Consider the following 12,345-nt stretch of genomic DNA (forward strand, 5'->3'; position numbering starts at 1 on the left):
GAACAACTTGTTACCACTCCCACAAGAGGGGAAAACATACTGGACCTGATCATCACCAACATGGGGACTCTATGCTCCAGACCAGAAGTGTATCCCTCACTGGTAAGATCAGACCATAAACTAATCTCACTGGATATTCACATCCCGACCCCACCCCTGCCCAGAAAACCACAGTGAAAAACTTCTCTAAAGCAAATTTCACACTCCTCAAAACTGAGGTGGAATCCTTCAAAGCCCCCGGGCCTGTGGAAAATATGGCCCAGACCGCAGAATCCTTTATAAACGCATTCTATGAACACCTTCAGGAATGCATGGATCATCGATCCCAAATAAAACCAAGACCCAATCCTCCAAAGGCAGACGTCCTGTCTGGTGGACCCCAGCCATAAACAAACTATACAATAGAAGGAGGAAGCTACTAAATGATAGAGCAAAATCCCAAAAGGGAAGGCATCACTGATCAGTATTAGCAAAAAACTACGGGCACACATAAAATCGTCTAAGGCCAGCTTCGAGAAAAATTGCACAGGACACTAAGGATAATCACAAGGCTTTCTTTAGTTATGTTAGGAACCTGGGTGGTAATTCCCAGATATGCTCAGAATTAGTCCAAAATGACAAAAATACACGAACCCACAGACATTGCCAACATCCTAGCTGACAGGTTCAGTGCAAACTCCCCCTCCCCACCAAAAGGGCAAATATCTATCCCAGCAGAGTGCTGCCCCTGACATCTCAGATGCTCAGGTAAGAGCGCCTCTCCAAAGCAAAAACACAGCATCAATGGGATCAGATGGTGTCCCGGCTGCGCCCTACATGAACTCCAAGAAGAGCTAAACCCAAACATAAAACTACTGTTCAATCTCAGCCTTACTACAGGATATGTGCCCAAAGAGTGGCGTACAGCAACAGTGGTCCCTCTCCATAAAGGTGGTGCCTCAATGGATCCTGGAAACTATCGCCCCATAAGCCTGACTAGCTTGGTCTGCAAAGCTATGGAAAGGATCATCATGGACCTCATAAATAAAGATATTGGGGACCTACAAACACTGGATCCTACCCAGTTCGGCTTTGTTAAGGGCAGATCCTGCCTCTTAAACCTGGTTGATTTTTTTGAAACAGTCACCAAGGCCACTGACGAGGGGAAGGTGGTCCACACAGCCTACCTGGACCTCGCAAAAGCCTTCGATACAATACCCCACTCGGGCATTATAGATAAGCTCACCAGCTTAAATATAAACCCCTATGTCACTAGATGGATTGCAAACTGGCTCAAGGACAGAACCCACATGGTTAGAATTGCTGGAGCCATGTCAGACTCCAAACCTGTTACAAGTGGTGTCCCACAAGGCTCAGTCCTGGGACCTCTCTTGTTCAGTATATATTTCTCGGAGGTACAGGCCAACACGGAAGGACTGTGGCTGACCAAGTTTGCAGATGACTGCAAACTGGGCGCCATAATCGACTCTCCAGCCAACACAAGCATCCTCCAAAAGGGCCTCATAGAAACAGACAACTGGTGCCAGAGCCATGGCCTCAAGCTAAATTCCAAAAAGTGTATAGTCATCCCCTTTGGCAAAACAAAGTGCCCACAAATTACCACATAGGTGGTAATCCATTAAGTACAGAAGAAGTTATTAGGGACCTGGGGACCCAAGTTGATAGCAATCTCTCATTTGACAACCACGTGGCCAAAGTGGTTAGAAAACATTTTATATAGCCCACCTAATCATGAAGGGATTCACATCTAGATCAGGGGAGGTCATCGTGCCTCTTTACTCATCCCTCATCAGGCCCATAATTGAGTACAATGCCCCTTTTGGGAAGTACCTTACCAGACACCTGCAGCAACTGAAAAGACCCCAAAAGTATCTCACCAAGAGGATCAAAGGGCTCAAACAGATGCCATATGCTGCCCGGTTAAAGAAACTCCAGCTCTACTCAGTGGCATACTGCCTGTTCAGAGGCGATCTGTGCCTGACGTATAAAGCCATGTCCAACCCAGAATTAATGGACATGCTGCACCTCAGAAAATCCAAATCCCATCAAGCTACGTGCTCGAGAGACTTGAACCTCAGCACTGAAATAAATAGGACATGCTGGAGGGACAGATTCATAACCCAGAGGCTCCCTTCACTCTGGAATAAAATCCCAGTCCAGGTTAGGCAGAGTCCCTCATTGACTCTCTTCAAGAGGAATCTTGATGAGTGGATGGGAGATCATAGGTTTTCCCCGGGTATCACTTCTGTGTCACTTTTAGACAGAGGCACAGTATACTAACCTTGAAAAAGGACATAGCAAAATAAATTTAAAATGGGTGGCGAAAGCCAAACACATTCTGGCTAGGCTTATAAATGCCCTAGGGCAGATAGCCTAGTATGAACCTATGAGGCATGGCCAGCACAGCTCAACAATTTGCTGTAGGAGGTCCCTGTCCACCCTATAGCGCTCTACTATCTCCAGCTCATTTAGCCCCTGGTACGTAACCCTGGGTCTGTACACTCTTCTCTGTCTTCTCACTGTGGGTTGGTCAACAGCATTCACATCCTCACCACCCTCAGCCTCTTCCACAAGATGTTGTATGCTAGCCATTGCAGCCCCTATCATTTTGCTGTTGGGAGTGTTAAAAGTTCCCTGCTTGTTTACACCAGTGGTGTAGAGTGTGGGAAAAACCAAAGGGGAAGGTGTTTGCATAGTTTATAGTAGTGTTCTGGGCTGGGCTGGGCTGGTCTGCTGCCTGTGTAATTGGCTGATTCTGATACATTTCACCTGCCAGCTATGCTAGTTCTCCTAGATTATCTTCCTACTGCTGTTTTCCCTTCCCATTGCCTTCCTGTTTAAGCCTGGGGCGTGACGCACAAACAGAGTGCTCAAATGTGCACAGTGCTGCTATTTCCTGGTTTAACTTTTTTCTTTCTTCCTTTAAAACCCGGTGTGCGGCATGCACACCCACTTAGGCAATGAAAACAGTGCTAGGCAGATTCAGATACAGCCCCTAGCTTAGCTGTGCTAAGCTAGGAGCAAACCCAAGCCACAGGGCTCCAATCTGTTCACAGTATGCCTGACACACACCCCCATGATGCCAGCTAACCCCTAAGCCTGCACCAAGCTATTCCTACTCTTACACTGTTGGGACCTGACTAGCATGCTGGGGAAAACTGGGATTCACTATCCTTCCCCTCATTTGTATAGGATTGCCTGCTAATGCATAGTTACTTGTCTCATACTGAGCCTCCCCCCTTAGCAACCACTACTCAGTGACAATGTTGTCTTCTGCCTGCCATTGACTTGCATGGCAGAATAGTGATTTTATTTTAGGTTTATTTTGTTATCTCCCCCCCAATCCCATTTGCGCACTGTTGCCCTACGCTTAAACAGCCAAGATTGGCTAAATAAAATAATAAAAGTTGATTTTTTAATTTTTTATGTTGTTTGCAATGCCAATGGCCTTATACTTGGCCATTGGCATGCTTCCTGACTGATATTCAGCCTTTATTTGGAGCTGTCACGGCTTCGTTTTGGATTTTGCAGAAATGTACTTGGTTACCAACTGAGTACATTTTTGCAGATTGCACTAGTCCTGCACGGCCGGTTGCAAGCTTCCTGGATCGCAAATTCACCTCATTTGCATGGATTTCCCCTGCAAATGGGGTGATTTGCATACAGGGGCTTAGTCCATGCAAGACTAGTGCAGGAGCACTCGTGCACGCCTCTGCAGGCTGTTTCTGGATTGCACGGCAGACATATTGCCTGCTAGAGCTCCTGCACTGATCCTGCACACCATGCAAGGCATACATAATCCAGGGGAATGTGTGCTACTTGTTTCTCTGTGAATTCATCAGTGGCCAATGTCAGCTGCATTTCTCAAAGAGGTGAATTTGTGTGCTAAAGTGATTTCTACATTGAACTAAGGAATGAATGCTACTCATTGTGAAACAATGGCCCCTATTTTATCCCCCACACCACACAAAAACAAATCTGCATCCTTCCAAGATAATTCCAAAAGTAAAACAGTGTTTTGACTACATTAAAATGTGTCACTTCTTTGGGAGAGCCTGCCTCTAACACCCTCACTGTCTGCCTGAAAGATAAATACTTTACCACTCTGGAATAGGGGAGTATTTTTACTCTTTTATTCAACTGAAAACAATCCTTAGTTATCCCAAACACTGCAGAGACCCAGACTAATGCATAAAACAGAAACCAGTGGTTTGTTTAAAATAAATATTCTCTGTATAAAACAAATATTCTCTGCGTTGCTATTTTTGAACTGCAAAGTGCCACAGTATTAATATTGTGTGGTTTATACATCATGTATTTTGCATTATTTTCTCAAAAATCCCACTTCACTGATGGTATTTCAGGCATGCAATTACGCAGTTTTATTACAAGTGTCTGGTTACATTCGATCAGTGTACAGGCATTTACATCGACACTGAAGCAGACATTGCAAAGACTGCTGGCCAAAAGTCTAGCATGACTACATGTAATGACTTTTCCATGATAAACAGGAGAAGAAAAATACAAAAACACACATCTAACGGTGTTAGTTTTAAGCATGGACTGGTAAGGCCTCTTTACTGTATAGGCAACTTTGTGAGGAAACTTATTTCTTGCTGTTTGTTTTCTTGAGGAAAAAAATCGTTGAAGTCTGAAGATGCATAGTATTTGATTTGTGTTTCTTTTAATTTTTTTCTTTGACGGACATTTATAAACACTGTCAGGGATGGCTAATTTATACCTAAACATCACATCCCAAAAATTATTCATTAATTTTTTCTTAACTATATATACTGGTGAGGAGCAGAGTGAATAGCATGGGCCAGACTTTCCTAAACCCATCAATAGTGCCCAGTTCACCATACGATATTCCCAGACATGTAGAGAGATATAACTTCTCCAATGTGCTCTAGGCCTCTCTGGGTCTTCTCAGCAGGCAATGTCTAGTACACCTCTCACAGGGGATACTGAAGGTCATCTTCACAAGGTGTTCACATCAAATGACTAAACTTAACATGAAAGCACAGTGACTGTACCCTGATATCTTATTGATTTGACAAGGTCCTCAGTCCATGAAACAGAATGGGTCAAGCTACCCTGCAATGGAACAGGATTTCTGTCACTTTTATCTCTAATCTCATCTTTTCAGTCAGTCTCAAGGCTCATGAGCATAGGTGAGGCTGGGAACACAGACTGGTCAGTAAACTATGAGTTTCATCCTATGGCAGTTCTCAGTTTATCACCAAGTCCAATACAATGCCTATAGCAGTAACACTACTTTACCTATCCACTGGCTATCACCTGATTCTCTATAGCTTCATTCAAGAACCCAGGATACTTAAACTCCTCTAACTGAGATAGTTACATCTCTCCCTCCCCTGGAAAGAGTGATCCAGTATTCTCTAGGAGAAGACCATAACCTCTGATTTGGAGGTATTGGTGTTCATCCTATCCATTTCACACGCTGTATCGCATTATTCCATCACACACTGGGGATTACGGTCACTTGAGGTTCATATATGTGTTTTTTATGGATAAGGTATGAAGGTACCATCAAGGTTTAGAGACCACCCAGTTTGGAAATGGAGGGCTGCATTTTTGCTGCTTGCAGATATTATCATCTTCACAGAATGATGGTAATAAAAAACAATGACACTCAAAATACTCGACAAGTTTCCATTTAGCCACATTAAAATACAAAATTGCTAATATTTTAATAAACGTTAATAAATCAACAAATAATGGAAGAAAAAATGAAAATGCCATGCTCACAAATTCCAACAAACATCGGCCAACTCCACTAGTAATATGAGACAAATCCCTGCTTGCAACCCTGGTGACCTGAGTTTGACTAGTGCTCAAGTGTCTGTTGGAGCTGGAGGAGGAATCTTAAAGCTGCTTAGTTTTTTGTGGGGAGGGGTGTGTGATCGTGGGCATACTTCCTGCAAAATACTCCCCAGTGGAGACCAAGGGTCATGTGAAGGTATGTATCTTTAATGTGTCATGCACTATAAAGGCATGTACATGCCAGTTTCACAGATGCTAACAAGACAGTACTATGAGTCAGTGCTGCAAAGAAAAACCTGGGTGGTCCTCACTCCTGAAAATAAATTTGTCATATGGCTCTCACTCCCTGGGTACACATGGGTCAGCACAGTGGTCAGAAGGGTGAGCAAGATGGTCAGAGCAGGATCCAAAAAAAAAAAATTCCAACAAAGGTCATTTAACAGAAACAGGGGATAGTGACTCTCATACCTCTCAGGTGTCCAGATTTTCACAGAATGTCAAGATTTTTGCCTCATATTTTTGGTCTGTTTATTATAACATTTGTGATTTTCTGGATTTTTGTGGCAAATCAGTGAGGACTGAATTCACTAAATAAAGACAGGCATTTAAGTTTCAAACTTCATATTCTTCAAAAAATGCATTGTTACACAGGGTCCTTCATACTAACAACTTTCTAAATTTATAAGAGCAACTTTTAAAATTTGTCCCTATTTTGGAGGCTTTGTCCATATTTTTTGTGCTAAGAGGTTGTGAGCTATGGTGACTGTACAAAGCAACTGTATCAACTGCAACCTCCTAAACAGCTTAGCTGCATCCAGTTTTGGTTCCTGTATATTAAATTGGTTCATGTTTTTTTCCCTTAGATTATCTTCACTGGGCTTTGCCAAGGTCTGGTTCTAGTCCCATTATTTTCAATTTATTGTTTAACCTATTGCCCTGAGATCTAAAATGATCTAATACCATACTATACACCAACAATCTAGTATGCTATGAATTTACATCCCGCCACAACCAAATATATACAGTTGCCAAACAATCCTTAATAACTTTCTAAATGTCAGCATATGTAACTTATTTTAAACACACAAACAAGTGCTATTCTTTATCACACCGCTAAAATTAAAAACAAAAAATAACAAACCTCCCTACCCCCTTTTCTACAACATCCACAATAATGACTGTGTCATCTCTCAGACACCGAGTCTTAACTCTTGACGCCAATTGACAGTGAAAATTTAAAAGCAAAAATTTATTGAAATCTGCATGTTGTTAAATGTCATGTTTCCTTACCCCTAAGGGCAGAGCTGTAATAGGTAAAAATATATTAAAACCTCTTTTAGAATGCAGACTTTCCCTTCTTACCTATGCCTCAAAAAAAAAAAAGTCTTTACAGATTTCGGAACAATCTTATAGTCTGATCTATCACTTTACTCTTCCTTCATATCTTCATCCATAAAAACCTTCAGAAAAAAGTACAGCCCTATCCTGTATTACTTATCAACTTCACTCTCTAGCTAAAAATGCAATTGTCCTGTGAATAAAACTAATTATATAGTGATGCTTCTTTTGTATTCAAAAACAAGCACAATGATTGGGCAACCCAATTAGCATGCCACTGTAAATTCAACATACATCAACAGAATACAGTCTGGCTGGTGAAGTACCACTGAGCAGATGGACTTTCTATTGAAAGATGCTGATTGAGAGAGCAAAATAAATGAAAAATCAGGTATGTTCTCCAAAATAAACAGAAACATACCCAATTTTCCTCCTACTTCTGCTCTGTCCTTCATAAAATGAAAAAAAAACAGCTATGAAGGTTCTCTTTTCTGAATTGCTTCACCTGCACTGTACTGTGTAAGCATGGGGATGCAAGTCCCATACACATGCTCAGTACATCAGTATAAATGGATAAACATGGAGGAACACTTCAGCACCCTTACACAAAAACAATAGTTAAGCAATTTCTTAAATAATGTCATTGTGTAATAACAATAATCCATGACTGGACGTGGGTATATTAGGATTTACCAGCAACAGGTTTCACTCTTGTTATCAAACCAAGCCAACTGTGGACAAATCCTGATATTCTCACACGCAGTCATTGGTTATTGCTCAATTAACATCCAGTGGCCATAACGTCTAAATCTTCATCCCCAAACTTTAGAGTCTACTCCCTAACAACATCAGAAACTACTCTTTTAATCAGGTTTTTAAAGTTAAACAGTTATAATACCTGCACCTGCTTTAAACAATTCAACATATCCTAAAAGTACATGCACAAAACTACTGCTAGTATACTATTATGAAACACAAAACTCATACTGATACTTAATGACTTTCTAAATCAAAAAATGCATGTGATGGCCTAAGACATCATTAATTTATTTATTTTATTTATTTATTTGTCCTTTGCTAACCAGGAAAGTCTGTCTGAGACAATGGCTCATTTTTAATGGAAGCCCGGGGAGTAAAGCTCAACGACAGATTCAAGAACATTTAAACAGTAGTTGAGTAACTATGTACAAGAGAAGAAAACCCTACAACAGATTAAATATTTACCATGAGTTGGGGAGAAAGACACAACAAAAACACACACACAAACATTTTACAATAACCGATAAGTAATTATATATTTGGGGAGAAAATCCCCACAATAGATAAAAACACAAATTGAAATATATTTACAGCAATATTAAGAATACAATATGTACTGGAAGTAGAAAGATACAGTGTAGAAGTGAATAACCTATGTCAAGCAAACAAACACATAGTCAAAATACACACTATATTTCTAATAAAGTATGGAGATGAAAAATACTCGAGTATTCTGCTGCCAAAATAGACAGAGAAATAGAATGAGAGGAGGGAGGAGTAATGAGGAGGAGGGAGGAATATTGGCATGGAGACAGAGTTATTATTAGAAAGATGAGAATGTTATGGAAGGACACAAGAGAGGACACTAAATTGTAGCAAGTGTTGGCTGAAGAGATATAAGAGTGTACATTAGTAGCATGGTATCATTAAAGTGAGAGCTTTGTTTGATGTTAGGCCATTACTACCTGATAAATATTGAGGTGTTAGTGAATTCAAACTGAGAAAGGCATAGTTATAGTGATAGGTGGTCATGCATCTGTTCTGAGGGCTGTGCATGTACAGTTCCAGTTGTCAGATAGAGATTTTTTAGGCTGGTCTTGAAATTAAAAAGGTTGCTAGTATGTTTAAGAGATGAGGGGATAGAGTTCCAGAAGTGGGCTATGTAGCTGGAAGAGGGAGAAAGGCTCCTGCTGACAGGTGTGGTTTGTAGGTATTGAGGAACAGTTTGTTTCCAGATTGAAGTGGCCTAGCAGGGGTGTATGTGTGTAATAAGTCTAGAAGGGCTTTACTTTGTTCTGGTTTGTATATTAGTTTGCGGACAAAGAGAAGTTGTGTGAAAGTGAGACGCTTGGGTAATTCAGGCAAATCAAGCTGTTTTATGGCTAAGCAGTGATGGGTTCCATTTGATGTTAGTGATATATTTTGCTATTTTATTATAGTATTAGTTTAATTTATTTTGGGTGGAAGCATGAAGGTTAAGCAGTATTATAGAACCATACAGTAAAGTAGAAGTAAAAGCATAGAGGCCAGGAGTTTTCTGGATGAATCTGTTAAGTAGATTGTTGTTCTATAGAGCATCCCTATTGTTTGGTGAGTTTTTTGATAGCTTGTTGCACATGTAAGTCAAATTGCAGGTCACCATCAATTGTCATACATAGTACCTTGGTATGGAGGATGACTTCTACAGGATGCTGTAAATGAGAATTTTTTTGAGGTGTATAAGGGCTTTTAGAAGGAATAGCAGCAACTTTGTTGTTTTTTCCTTTTTTTGGATTGAGGAGAAGCTGCTTTCAAATGATAAAATTTACTCTTGGGTGATGGGTTTTGGAGTAACTATGTTACTAACAGAATAGATTAATGTGGAATCAACAGTATATTGTATGAGAGATGCCTGACATTTGCTGGGATAAGGGTTATTGGTAAATATGTTGAAAATCATTGGCCCCAGTATGGAACCTTGGAGAACATCTGTTTTGATGAGTGAGAAGGATGAATAAGAATTAATCCATTTAACAGACTGGACTCTATTGTAAAGTTAGCGGGAGAACCAGTTGGTGGAAGTGTTTGATAGGCCAAGTGAAGAGAGTTGTTTTAGAAGAATGATATAGGAAACATATTGAAGGGCTTAGACAGATCAAGAAACATGACAAAAAACAGATGGCCTTTATCTCTGGCTAGGTTAATAATGCTGGTGAAGTTTAAGAGAGCTATGGTAGTGCTATGCCCTGGTCTGAAACTATGTTGTGTAGGGGCGAGGAAGCTGTTAGTGTGCAAATGAGTCATTAATTGATTATGAATGCAGTTTTCAAGGATTTTTGAAAGAGGGGAGAGAATGGCAATGGGTCTAAAGCTGGATATATCACAGGAGTTACCAACCTTCTGAAGTGAGACTATGTGAGATTTTTTGCTAAGGCTGCGACATGTGATTCCTGAATACACCTTTTTATGAGAATGGATGCTGGAAAGAGAACTGAGCTGGCTGCTATTTTTAAGGAATCACCAGAAATTACATCTGGGGCTAGTGTACTCAGTTTAATTTGTCTGAGATATTTCTTGATTGTTATGATGGATACAGGCTGAAAGGAGAGAGAGTGAGTATTAATAGAGCTGTGAGGTGAAATTGAGTGGGATGGGGTCAGATTATTAGAGGAGGTTAATGTGTTTTGAATATCACTGTGAAACAGTTTACCAATGCAAGACCTAAACTGGTGATTGAAATCATTAGCTCTTTCTGCCAGGTGACAGTGGGGATTGGGGTTTGGTTACCCATATGATATAGGATGTAGTATTTTAGATATGGTGGCCTAGAATTATCTAGAATTTTTGTAGTGTCTATTCTGCAAACGAGAGAAAAAAATATTGTTAACTTTAGTCTGACATTTAGCTTTATTTCATAAGTATTTATATTGTTGAAGACTTTTCGGATTTATTATTGAGCCAATGCCTTCTAGGCTTCATCTCTAGTCCTCATTAATTTCCTGGTAGTGAGAGTGAGTCAAGGAACAGGGTTATTTTGCTACATACTTCTTTATATATATATGACACTTTCATTTAGCCATTCATTTAAAACATTTAAAAATATTATTTTTACCATTCCATTAAAATTTTATATAGTTCATATCCATCTGGTCCTGCAGCTGAATCTATATTCACTTGCCCCGATACCCTTTCTGGCTCATATAAAGAAATCTCCTTTTCAAATTCTTTATTTTCTTATGTTGAAAACTTTTTTTACTACCCATATTATTTTCAGTTTCTTATTTTTTTATTTAAACATTTCTTGTACATACTCCACTATGAATACTCCTAATTTGTTCCTGGGTTCTTTCTATTTCTACTTTTGCATTTTTTATTTCTCTCATTAGATTACTATAATCCTTTACTAATCTACTTAAATATGCCAATACTCCTACTTTTTTCCTCGCAAGAACTATCTTTACTTGAATAATAATACATCAGCCTTTTCTTCATTTTTATCTATATAGATCTTTTTCTTTATCAGAATATTCTACATCAGTATTTTCTTAATCTTCTAATGTATCTTTATGCACTCTCCTGTATTTTTCTTTTTCTATGTTTCTAACATTGAACTGCCACTGTAAGAAATATGTTTAATATTTTACCTTATAAATCATCCACCATTCAGATTATGTTTTATAAAATGCTCTCATAATAATATGATCTCTATAACTGAAGTACTAATCTCTCTCATAGATTCATAGATTAGTATTAGGCTAACTGCCTTTGCGAGCCATTTGTAAGCCTAGCCAATTACCCCTTGTGAGACTCAAATCCTGCACCTTGTATTTGTAAGGCAAACACCTTAACAATTAGGCCACCCTCTCAACATCTTCCTTCTTCATTCTATGTATTCTTATGCAATCTTTTTATTCCTTTGCCTATTTTATATATTCCTTGTTTTCCTTTATCTCTATAAATATTGCTAGATGATCAGAAAATCCTTTCAATTTTCTCTTCTTCTCCTAGGATTAGTCCTTCTGATACTATAAAGTAATTTATTTTTGTTCTGTAATTACCTCTTCTATAAACCCATGAACTTTTATCCTAAAAATTAATTTACATCTCATAGCTTCTGATGTTTTTCTTACATTGTTTCCTTTTTTACACTTATCTCTTATATCACAACTAAAATCTGTCACTATAACACTCATATAGGTTCATAGGTTTATACTAGGCTATCTGCCCTAAGTCAAGATTTCTCTTGAACAGAGCCAGCGAGGTGCTCTCCTCACATGGACCGGGATTTTATTCCACACAGCAGAGTCTCTGGGTGACAATCTCCTCCTCCCCCAGCATGTATATTTATAATCCATGCTAAGTTTTAAAGTCAATTGCTCTAGGGGATCTGGTTTTTTTTTGTTTTTGAGGCATGTCCATTAATTGTTTTCCCAAAGGGTATGACTATACATTTTTTGGCATTTAACTTCAGGCCATGGCTCT

Source organism: Protopterus annectens, chromosome 13.part0 (genome assembly GCF_019279795.1).
Source record: "Protopterus annectens isolate FY-2018-M chromosome 13.part0, PAN1.0, whole genome shotgun sequence".
Lineage (NCBI taxonomy): Eukaryota > Metazoa > Chordata > Ceratodontiformes > Protopteridae > Protopterus > Protopterus annectens.